Here is a 12,065-nt window from a genome sequence, read left to right on the forward strand (position 1 = left end):
TTGTGTACAGACCAACATAACAGTTGCAACTCTTATTTATACTTTCTAGCATATTTCCTGTACTATTTATCTGTGACACGGCTGCACATGACTGCTCTGTGATGAAGCCTAACAGTGACTCTGTTGCACACACCAAGACAATGCATAGCCACTACTGCTGGGGCATTGTTGACAGTATACAGCAAAGCAATACTCTGTCCAGAGAAAAGCCCTTCTCAGCTTTGAAAATTCCAGAAGACAGCGATACGTAAGGAATACAATATAAGTATGTTATGATATCAGAGGTAGCAGTACTCCTCACATCCTCCCTGCCCCCCCCCCCCCCATAACATCTTTTCAAAAAAGTGAGAAAAAAGGTTTTTGGAAACGCAAAAAGAAAATAGAAATCCCACAGAAATTTTGGCCCAGCAGCAAGATTGCCATGAAAACAAATAACCACATGTTGCAAGTAACCCAACAATGGCTCACTCCTCATTTATTATACTATAATACATTAAAAATATCAGCCACACCTCACACTGCCTTACCCTTATATCAAAAATTTACAGTTGCTTATATTTTGGTTAATGTATGTGACAAGTGGGCAGTCAACGCTCATAGAAATGAAACTGGATGAGGGCGAAAGGAGAGGGGGGATAATATGAGGTGCTATTAAAAATTTTCGGGACTGGTGCTGCCATTTGTTGAAAACCTTATCTTTGGACTAATGGTCACCATCACCCTCAAAATAGTTCTCATCAAGTACACACCGGTCCCAGCACTTCAGCCACTGGTAAAACGTTTTCTGGAAGTCCTGTTCTTTGAGGGTTTTTATCACCGCCAGCGATGCTTCTTGAATCCTCTCTAGTGTGTCGAACTGATGGCCTTTCAACTTGAGTTTCAGTTTTGGAATAGTGCAAAGTTGCAAGGTGCCAAATCTGGCATGTACAGTGGGTGGGGTACTACCGCCATGTTGTTTTTGGCCAAAAAGGCCCTGGTGAGCACGGATGTGTGACAGGGCGTGTTGTCGTGATGCAGCAGCCAGTTCCCTTGATGCCAATGTTTGGGCCGTCATCACCACACGTTTTCACTGTTTGGTTAGGTAGGACGAATTCTTTGTGCACAATTCCCTTGGTGTCAAAGAAAACGATGATTATGCTCTTCACCTGTCTCGCTTTTTTGGATCTTGGAGAGCCGAGGCTCTTCCACTCAAACACACACATACGGCTCATGCTCTGTCCCCAAAACACTTGTTGAATCATTGCAAGGGTCTCTGTTGCACTTTTCCCAAGATTCGCACAGAATTTGATACACTCTCTGTTTGCAGATCCATCATAAAATTGCCACACACCAAACACAGAGTATTACAGAAATCACTGTGGACACACAACACGTCCTCCCAGCTGTATACTACTCCGTCCCTGACTCATCAGATATGCAGCTCTCGCCACCTAGTGGTGCAAAGATCTACTGCTCCTACTTTCCAGATGGCAGCACCAGTCCCGAAAATTTTGGATTCCATCTTGTATATCAGAATTCCTTATGCTAATAATTAGTTTTTCTCATTAAACAGGATCATATGTTACTATGATAAAGGCACATTCACCAAGATCTGTAGACATTACGTGCAAAGATTATGCGAAAGACAGTGCTATTATGATTTCATCAGTTCTCAAACAATTTAAAACCTTGTATACTTTTCTTTTCTCTAGTTCAACATCACTGAAAAAACTTCTTTAACTGTAATAATGTATGACTTTTACATCTTTCAACTGTACTTCCATAAGTCAAGCAATTATGGTACCTCAACTGGTCTCTAGTTACAAACAGTGATCAGTGTATGTAAAAAGAATGTTATTATATGTATAACTGCTTCTCAGTACATAGAAGAAATTAAGAAAATCCAAACTATAATAATAAACTGGAACCTAATTAGTTACCTAATGTGGTACAGCGTCTTACAACAGTGCATCAAATGCTATGCCATTACACAATTGGTAATCAAATAATTTTGAAAAACTTGCCATAAAAATCAAGTATATGGACTATCACAGCATTTATGTAGGTAATGTAAGACAGGCAAAGAGTCTGGTATTTAAATTTGAAAATGCATATTTAACATAAAGAAATCCAAGGTAATGATTAGTTAGCTGAACAAAACGCTTGCAAACACTGACATAATTGACATATTACTCTTTGGCACAACACTTTGAGCAATGTTCACACTCAGTGACAAGTTGCTGTAGCACCTAATTTTGAGATTTCTATTCCTACTGGAAGTTCTCTAAGTGTAATTGGTGCATTTTGCATTTCATTACACCATATGTGTGTTCCTCTTTTTGTCTCTCTTCAGACATGTTCACTATTTCCTCTGGAGCCTCCTTAAAGGCAGATTTAATTGCTTCCCAATTCCTTCAAGATGTCTTTCTGACTTTCTTTTAATTATTCTGCAGTTTCCTTCTAAGATAGTTGATTGCCTTCATTGTTACCATAATTGTGTCCTTGGAGCGTAAATCTTTGAATCTTACACTATCATGTTCTCCTTCTTTATCAAACTGATATCCAAGAAACTGATATTTGCCCCATTTGTGATGACATTTTTTCACTTGAAAGTCAAAAGGTACAAAACACTAGCCTAACTAACTTCTTCCATGCAAAATTTGTCACATGCAAATAATTCGAAAGTTTCACCTACAGCAGTAATTTCAAACTAAATAAAATTGGCATTGTAATACTTGTGTCTCTTACTGTGACTGTTAATTGGTGTGCTGTGGTGTGATACTGCAAACAATGCCTTTTGTGTTGCTGAGACAGTCATCTTGAACCACTGCAATTCTAAATGTAGATTTCTGTTTCACATATGATTCTCTCAGTGATGGTGCACTCCTGTTATTCTATTCACATGTGAATACATCACTCTGTTGTTCAATAATAATTACTACATACCACCTCACCAGTCTTCATCAAAACAACAGCTGTCTGCACATGATTTGCCAAATGTAAAGAAACCTAAGTTGCTACAATGATAAAGTATAGAATGTGTCCTGTCATGGAGACAGATGTAAAGAAACCTAATTATGTACTATTCTTCTCTGAGGACCAGTTGTCTTTCTGCAGTAAATGAGGTGTAATATGGCTGTACCTATCACTTAAATTTGTTAAGATATTTCTACAAATACCAGACTCAAGTTTGATGGTTTTACTGGGAGAATGCATTTTGCTATCAGATAAACATGACCATGAGCCTTATAACTTCTTTTATTTCATCATAAGGTTTCTCAATCCCCTCCTCATCTGCGTAGCTAGTAGGCATATAAACTTGTACTACTGTGCTGGGTGTGGGCTTTGTGTCTATTTTGGCTACAATAATGCGTTCTCTATGTTGTTCCTAGTAAATTATCTGCATTCTTATTTTTTCTTCATTATTAAACCTACTCCTGCACTACCCCATTTGATTTTGTATATGTAACCCTGTATTCACGCGACGGGAAGTCCTGTTCCTCCTGCCACCAAACTTCAATAATTCTCGCTATATCTAACTTTAACCTATTCATTTCCCTTTTTAAATTTTCTAACATACCTGCCTGATTAAAGGATCTGACATTCCACACTCTGGTCCTTAGAATGGCAGGTTTGTTTCTCCTGATAATGACATCCTCCTGAGCGTTCCCCACCCGGAATCCAAATGTGGGACTATTTTATCTCTGGAATATTTTCCACAAGAGGATGCCATCATCATTTAACCATACAGTAGAGCTGCATGCCCTTGAGAAAAATTACAACAGTAGTTTCTACATCTACATCTACATTTATACTCCGCAAGCCACCCAACGGTGTGTGGCGGAGGGCACTTTACATGCCACTGTCATTACCTCCCTTTCCTGTTCCAGTCGCGTATGGTTCGCGGGAAGAACGACTGTCTGAAAGCCTCCGTGCGCGCTCTAATCTCTCTAATTTTACATTCGTGATCTGCTCGGGAGGTATAAGAAGGGGAAGCAATATATTCGATACCTCATCCAGAAACGCACCCTCTCGAAACCTGGCTAGCAAGCTACACCGCGATGCAGAGCGCCTGTCTTGCAGAGTCTGCCACTTGAGTTTGTTAAACATCTCTGTAATGCTATCACGGTTACCAAATAACCCTGTGACGAAACGCGCTGCTCTTCTTTGGATCTTCTCTATCTCCTCCGTCAACCCGATCTGGTACGGATCCCACACTGATGAGCAATACTCAAGTATAGGTCGAACGAGTGTTTTGTAAGCCACCTCCTTTGTTGACGGACTACATTTTCTAAGGACTCTCCTAATGAATCTCAACCTGGTACCCACCTTACCAACAATTAATTTGATATGATCATTCCACTTCAAATCGTTCCGCACGCATACTCCCAGATATTTTACAGAAGTAACTGCTACCAGTGTTTGTTCCGCTTTCATATAATCATACAATAAAGGATCCTTCTTTATATGTATTCACAATACATTACATTTGTCTATGTTAAGGGTCAGTTGCCACTCCCTGCACCAAGTGCCTATCCGCTGCAGATCTTCCTGCATTTCGCTACAATTTTCTAATGCTGCAACTTCTCTGTATACTACAGCATCATCCACGAAAAGCCGCATGGAACTTCCGACACTATCTACTAGGTCATTTATATATATTGTGAAAAGCAATGGTCCCATAACACTCCCCTGTGGCACGCCAGACGTTACTTTAATGTCTGTAGACGTCTCTCCGTTGATAACAACATGCTGTGTTCTGTTTGCTAAAAACTCTTCAATCCAGCCACACAGCTGGTCTGATATTCCGTAGGCTCTTACTTTGTTTATCAGGCGACAGTGCGGAACTGTATCGAACGCCTTCCGGAAGTCAAGAAAAATAGCATCTACCTGGGAGCCTGTATCTAATATTTTCTGGGTCTCATGAACAAATAAAGCGAGTTGGGTCTCACACGATCGGTGTTTCCAGAATCCATGTTGATTCCTACATAGTAGATTCTGAGTTTCCAAAAATGACATGATACTCGAGCGAAACACATGTTCTAAAATTCTACAACAGATCGACGTCAGAGATATAGGTCTATAGTTTTGCGCATCTGCTCGATGACCCTTCTTGAAGACTGGGACTACCTGTGCTCTTTTCCAATCATTTGGAACCTTCCATTCCTCTAGAGACTTGCGGTACACGGCTGTTAGAAGGGGGGCAAGTTCTTTCGCGTACTCTGTGTAGAATCGAATTGGTATCCTGTCAGGTCCAGTGGACTTTCCTCTGTTGAGTGATTCCAGTTGCTTTTCTATTCCTTGTACACTTATTTCGATGTCAGCCATTTTTTCGTTTGTGCGAGGATTTAGAGAAGGAACTGCAGTGCAGTCTTCCTCTGTGAAACAGCTTTGGAAAAAGGTGTTTAGTATTTCAGCTTTACGCGTGTTCCTCTGTTTCAATGCCTTCATCATCCTGGAGTGTCTGGATATGCTGTTTCGAGCCACTTACTGATTTACCGTAAGACCAGAACTTCCTAGGATTTTCTGTCAAGTCGGTACATAGAATTTTACTTTCTAATTCACTGAACGCTTCTCGCATAGCCCTCCTTACGCTAACTTTGACATCGTTTAGCTTCTGTTTGTCTGAGAGGTTTTGGCTGCGTTTAAACTTGGAGTGAAGCTCTCTTTGCTTTCGCAGTAGTTTCCTAACTTTATTGTTGTACCACGGTGGGTTTATCCCGTCCCTCACAGTTTTACTTGGCACGTACCTGTCTAAAACGCATTTTACGATTGCCTTGAAATTTTTCCATAAACACTCAACATTGTCAGTGTCGGAACAGAAATTTTCGTTTTGATCTGTTAGGTAGTCTGAAATCTGCCTTCTATTACTCTTCCTAAACAGATAAACCTTCCTCCCTTTTTTTATATTCCTATTAACTTCCATATTCAGGGATGCTGCAACGGCCTTATGATCACTGATTCCCTGTTCCACACTTACAGAGTTGAAAAGTTCGGGTTTGTTTGTTATCAGTAGGTCCAAGATGTTATCTCCACAAGTCGGTTCTCTGTTTAATTGCTCGAGGTAATTTTCGGATAGTGCACTCAGTATAATGTCACTCGATGCTCTGTCCCTACCACCCGTCCTAAACATCTGAGTGTCCCAGTCTATATCTGGTAAATTGAAATCTCCACCTAAGACTATAACATGCTGAGAGAATTTATGTGAGATGTATTCCAAATTTTCTCTCAGTTGTTCTGCCACTAATGCTGCTGAGTCGGGAGGTCGGTAAAAGGAGCCAATTATTAACCTAGTGCGGTTGTTGAGTGTAACCTCCACCCATAATAATTCACAGGAACTATCCACTTCTACTTCACTACAGGATAAACTACTACTAACAGCGACGAACACTCCACCACCGGTTGCATGCAATCTATCCTTTCTAAACACCGTATGTACCTTTGTAAAAATTTCAGCAGAATTTATCTCTGGCTTCAGCCAGCTTTCTGTACCTATAACGATTTCAACTTTGGTGCTTTCTATCAGCGCTTGAAGTTCCGGTACTTTACCAACGCAGCTTCGACAGTTTACAGTTACAATACCGATTGCTACTTGGTCCCCGCATGTCCTGACTTTGCCCCGCACCCGTTGAGGCTGTTGCCCTTTCTGTACTTGCCCAAGGCCATCTAACCTAAAAAACCGCCCAGCCCACGCCACACAACCCCTGCTACCCGTGTAGCCGCTTGTTGCGTGTAGTGGACTCCTGACCTATCCAGCGGAACCCGAAACCCCACCACCCTATGGCGCAAGTCGAGGAATCTACAGCCCACATGGTCGCAGAACTGTCTTAGCCTCTGATTCAGACCCTCCACTCGGCTCTGTACCAAAGGTCCGCAGTCTGTCCTGTCGACAATGCTGCAGATGGTGAGCTCTGCTTTCATCCCGCTAGTGAGACTGGCAGTCTTCACCAAATCAGATAGCCGCCGGAAGCCAGAGAGGATTTCCTCCAATCCATAGCGACACACATCATTGGTGCCGACATGAGCGACCACCTGCAGATGGGTGCACCCTGTACCCTTCATGGCATCCGGAAGGACCCTTTCCACATCTGGAATGACTCCCCCCAGTATGCACACGGAGTGCACATTGGTTTTCTTCCCCTCTCTTGCTGCCATATCCCTAAGGGGCCCCATTACGCGTCTGACGTTGGAGCTCCCAACTACCAGTAAGCCCACCCTCTCCGCCCGGATCTTGCAGACTGAGGGGCAACCTCTGGAACAGGACAAGCAGCCATGTCAGGCCGAAGATCAGTATCAGCCTGAGACAGAGCCTGAAACTGGTTCGTCAGACAAACTGGAGAGGCCTTCCGTTCAGCCCTCCGGAATGTCTTTCGCCCCCTGCCACACCTCGAGACGACCTCCCACTCTACCACAGGTGAGAGATCAGCCTCAATGCGGGCAGTATCCCGGGCAACCACAGTCGTAGTTCGATCGGGGGATGCGTGGGACGAGCTGGCCGTCCCCGACAAACCCCCATCCGGACCCCCACAGTGATGCCCATTGGCAACAGCCTCAAGCAGTGTGACCGAAGCCAACACTGCCTGAAGCTGGGAGCGAAGGGATGCCAACTCAGCCTGCATCCGAACACAGCAGTTGCAGTCCCTATCCATGCTAAAAACTGTTGTGCAAAGAACGTCTGAAGTGATCTACACAGAGCGCAAACAAATCGACCCAAAATTTAAACGGTTATTAAAATACAAGATTGCCTAGTAAATGCAGTAATGCTGCTACTTGCGCACTGCTGACACACTGCTCGGCGGCGGAAGGAGACTACGCGATTTTAAACTATTCAGGTACTAAAACGCGATGCTACAATTCTCAAATACTATAATACGCCCGAAATTTATGAATTAAACAATGCAAGTACCAAAAACATGCAAAGAAATTAAGAATTAAACTATGTAACAAATGAGTGAGCTAGGAGTATACGACTTACTGCTGCAGCTGCGTATCCAATGGCGGCAGGGAGCACACTGACTGTGACCAACCGACACTGGCCGTTCAAAACAAAAACAGAAGACAAACGACTACGCAAATTTACACTATTCAGGTACTAAAACGCGATGCTACAACTCTCAAATACTATAATACGCCCGAAATTTATGAATTAAACAATGCAAGTACCAAAAACATGCAAAGAAATTAAGAATTAAACTATGTAACAAATGAGTCAGCTAGGATTATACGACTTGCTGCTGCAGCTGCTTATCCAACGGCGGCAGGGAGCACACTGCCTTGCTTTCAGCTGTTCACTGTACCAGCATAACAAGGCCGTTTTGGTTGATGTTACAAGGCCAGATCAGTCAATCATCCAGACTGTTGCCCCTACAAATACTGAAAAGGCTGCTGCCCTTCTTCAGGAACCATATGTTTGTATGGCCTCTCAATAGATACTCCTCTGTCGTGGTTGCATCTATGGTACGTCTGTTTGTATCACTAAGGCGCGCAAGCCTCCCCACCAACGGCAAGGTCCATCGTTGAAGGGGGAGACCCAAAGAGCGAAGAAAAGTAATAATTCATGGTTCCATATTTATCAGAAAGCTTAAAGAAAATATCTGACAGTGGAGAGCGATTGTTTTTCACTAACTTAACCTATCTTTGGAAGATGGACTGGACATAATGATCTACCAGAGGACTTGCAAGAAGGGAACTACGTCTTCAAGAGAGTGATGATATAACAGTGTACAGAAGTGGAAGAAGTGTCTGGTTATGGGATGGTGTTTACAAAATCTGACACAAGATGAGTGCTACACTTGGTGCCATTTCTAAGAAGGGAGAAGGAAGCTTTGAATATCTTCAATTATTTGTTCTGGGATTACTTTATAGGGAGAAAGTAAAAATTGAAAATAGGTAATGGAACAGAATCCATAGGGAGAAAGTAAAAATTGAAAATAGGTAATGGAACAGAATCCACTGGGAAATAAGCTACTGCTGAACATTCCTAAACACATGTTGTTTTAGAAATTTTACTTCACTCTCATACTGTTGCTTCAGTTTGATTGCTCTCAAAGAACAGCAGCCACAAGAGGTTTTATTTACCAGCACCACAAGGATCATTTGGATGCATTACAGACTGGCAAGAAGTCACAAAAAAGTGATTTGCCAACAGTCACTTTGACATCGTACGTCAATAACACCAGTCAATAACCTCTACTTAGATAGTGAAAGTAACTTCCTTCAGCACTTTTCATTGATAACTACTATGAGAGAAATATATATGAGTGTTTCCCAGAAAGTAATGCACCGAAATTTTTTTCTTGGCCAAAACAGTGCTATGAAGCCAAAATGTTATGTATGTATTATTTGAATTCTTCTGAGTGAGCACACCAAGTTTCTGTCACTTCCTACAGATAGTGTAGCTGCAGGACAGTTTCAAAAAGGTGTCTGTAGGTGATGTACATTACAAGCAGTGTGCTGTCATTGAATTTCTCACTGCAGAGAAAGAAACTGTGGGGAATATTCACAAATGCTTGTGCAAAGTCTATGGAGCATCTGCTGTCGCCTGAAGTACAGTTAGTTGGTGGGCATAGAGGGTGAGGTCATCAGAAGGCGGTTCAGTGGAGCTCTACAATTTGCAGTGGTCGGGGAGACGATCAATGGCTGTCACACCTGATGTGTTGCAGGCAGCTGATGTTTGGGCCATTAAAGGAAGCCATTCATTGAAGACATTTTGAGAATGATGAGGAGATGATTCACACAGTGAAGCACTGGCTCCACCACCAGTACAAGGGTTGGTGGCATACACACCCTTGTTTTGCGCTGGAGGAAGGGCATAGAATGGGATGGAGATTACGTGGAAAAATAGGATGTGGAGATAAAACACCATTCTTTTGTGTTTGTAATTCTCATTATGTTCAATAAAGAATTGTTGAAGGAAAAAAATGTGGTGGATTACTTTCTGGGCAACCCTCATACTTGTGTTTCCTTCTAAACTTGTACATCACAGTGACCTCACAACTTTGAACATAGTGTTCATCCTGCAAGTCCTCAGATGTTATGGTCAGTCAGTCTAGTATTTAATTTTTCACTTGCCAGTCATTGTGTTTAGTGACAAATTGTGAGTATAATGTGAGATCATCATTGTACGCATGTGGCAGGGTTGTAGAGAGGTTTGAATATATCAAGGTGAGTGAAACAGAGATGCACAGTCAAAAGATGATGTGTACTACATGATGCATCTGTTTATAACATAATTGTGCCACTTTCTTCCTTCATTTTGAGAGCAATGTGAACATAAAGTGCTTATTTTTTGTTCCTGTGAGGGTGGTGATAACAATCTTGTCACTGAAGTATTTGCTGCAGCTGATAGGTAGGAAACTTCTAAAGTATGACATGAATAAGTAGGGGTGAAAGTGCTTTTCCAAACTGTTCATAAATATTGTGGACCATTCTACTGACCTGTATAGTTTCTGGTGTGTGTGTGTGGGGGGGGGGGGGGGGTGGCGCACCTGTGCTTGTCAGAAATTTCTTCCTTCATATTTCATATGCGTTTTGACCATAGGAAATGACGATGTAATGGAGGTAAAAAAGATAAACCTGCACTTACTATGTAGTCCATAAGAGTGCACTGGGTTTACAATTATGAGTGAGACAATGTGCCTTTTGTGCTCTGTTTAATATGTTGACATGTGACTAATTTGCTGAGGAAGAAGTAGCAAAGAGGCGCGATACAAATGTGGCACAGGTGTACTTGCTCTGGTGCACCTGGCACAATATGAAATGGAGAAGTGGATTGGGAAGGGGGACACAACAGCAGAAGAAGGAGCCTGTGGACAAGAGATTGTGAGTACAGAGTGAGCAAAGAGGGGCATGGGAATGGCGCAGAGGATGAGTGTAGGACAGCTTATTAGAAATTCAGCCCAGGAGGACTGCAGGACTGAAGGATGTGTTGTAGGGACAGTTCCTAACTATGTAATTCAGAGATCTAGATTTGGGTGGAAAAGAGGGGGGGGGGGGGAGTAGGCAGATTGCAGGGGTCGTTTAGCAGCCAAGTATGTTGTGTTCGCTACGTTGTTCTGCCAATGAATGGTGAACTCTGCTCTTGGTCACAGTTTGGGAGTGACCATTCATTCTGGTGGACAGATGGTTGGTGACCATGCCAACATAAAGGATTATGCAGAATTTAAAGAAGAGCAGGTATGCCTCTACCTCTGATAGTGTAGGAAATGCTTATGATAAGACTGGAATAATGTGTACTGGGTGTATGGATAGGACAGTTTTTGCTCCTGAGTCTCCACAGGCGTATACTTATGTGGCAAGAGAGTGGGAGTGGGAGTGGATATGGCATAAGCATGAATCCAGATATTTCTTCAGTAGGTGGTAGAATACCACTTTGAGTGTAGTGTGGACTGTGGGTAGGATGTTGCTCATTAACAGGTATGGTGACTGATATTCAAAACCTTGGCAATGGATGTGGTTAAGTTGTTTTAGCCCATGATGATATGGGGTTTGATGCAGGTACTTTCATGCAGCTGGTTTTTGGTAGCAGTTGGAGGATTAGGGTCGGGTATGGACATGGGATAGGAGATCTGCTTTGATGGTAGAATATGTCTGGAAAGACCTCTAGCATACTGAGGAAGGTGTAACTCATCAGTACAGATATGTAATCGAGGCGTGGCCAGACTGCAGTTGAGAGGCTTTTTAGTGTAGGAAAGATGACATAATAAATTTGGAGTAGTTGTTCACAGTGGGCATGATGTGTGCAGAGTTTGCAGAGCTCTATCAGAGAGGTGTGAGCAACACCCATGAACATGGCGTACTGGGCAGAGCAGGACCAGGTGAAGTGTATGAGACAGAAGGTGTTGAAGCTGTGAAGGTATAGGGATAGATTGGCCCTGTATCTGATCATGAAGATATCACAGTTAACCCAGAAGAGACAAGGGGTTTATGGTCGTGTGTGGCTAGGAAAACATGATGTAGACCATGTGAAAGAAATCAGTGGTGATTACAGTATTAATTGTTTTATATTAAAGGGATGAAAGAGAAAGAGAGAAAATATACAACAACCTATGACATGTTGGAAATATTATTCCAACTTTACTCGTACT

At 42.4% G+C, this 12,065-nt stretch overlaps 1 protein-coding gene across 2 annotated transcripts in view; it reads left to right on the top strand.

Annotated features, from left to right (window-relative positions):
• The window catches only part of LOC126162554 (vacuolar protein sorting-associated protein 18 homolog), a 329,211-nt gene that overhangs the window by 104,893 nt on the left and 212,253 nt on the right, over positions 1-12,065 (top strand). The window lies entirely within an intron of this gene.

Source organism: Schistocerca cancellata, chromosome 2 (genome assembly GCF_023864275.1).
Source record: "Schistocerca cancellata isolate TAMUIC-IGC-003103 chromosome 2, iqSchCanc2.1, whole genome shotgun sequence".
Taxonomy (NCBI): Eukaryota; Metazoa; Arthropoda; class Insecta; order Orthoptera; family Acrididae; genus Schistocerca; species Schistocerca cancellata.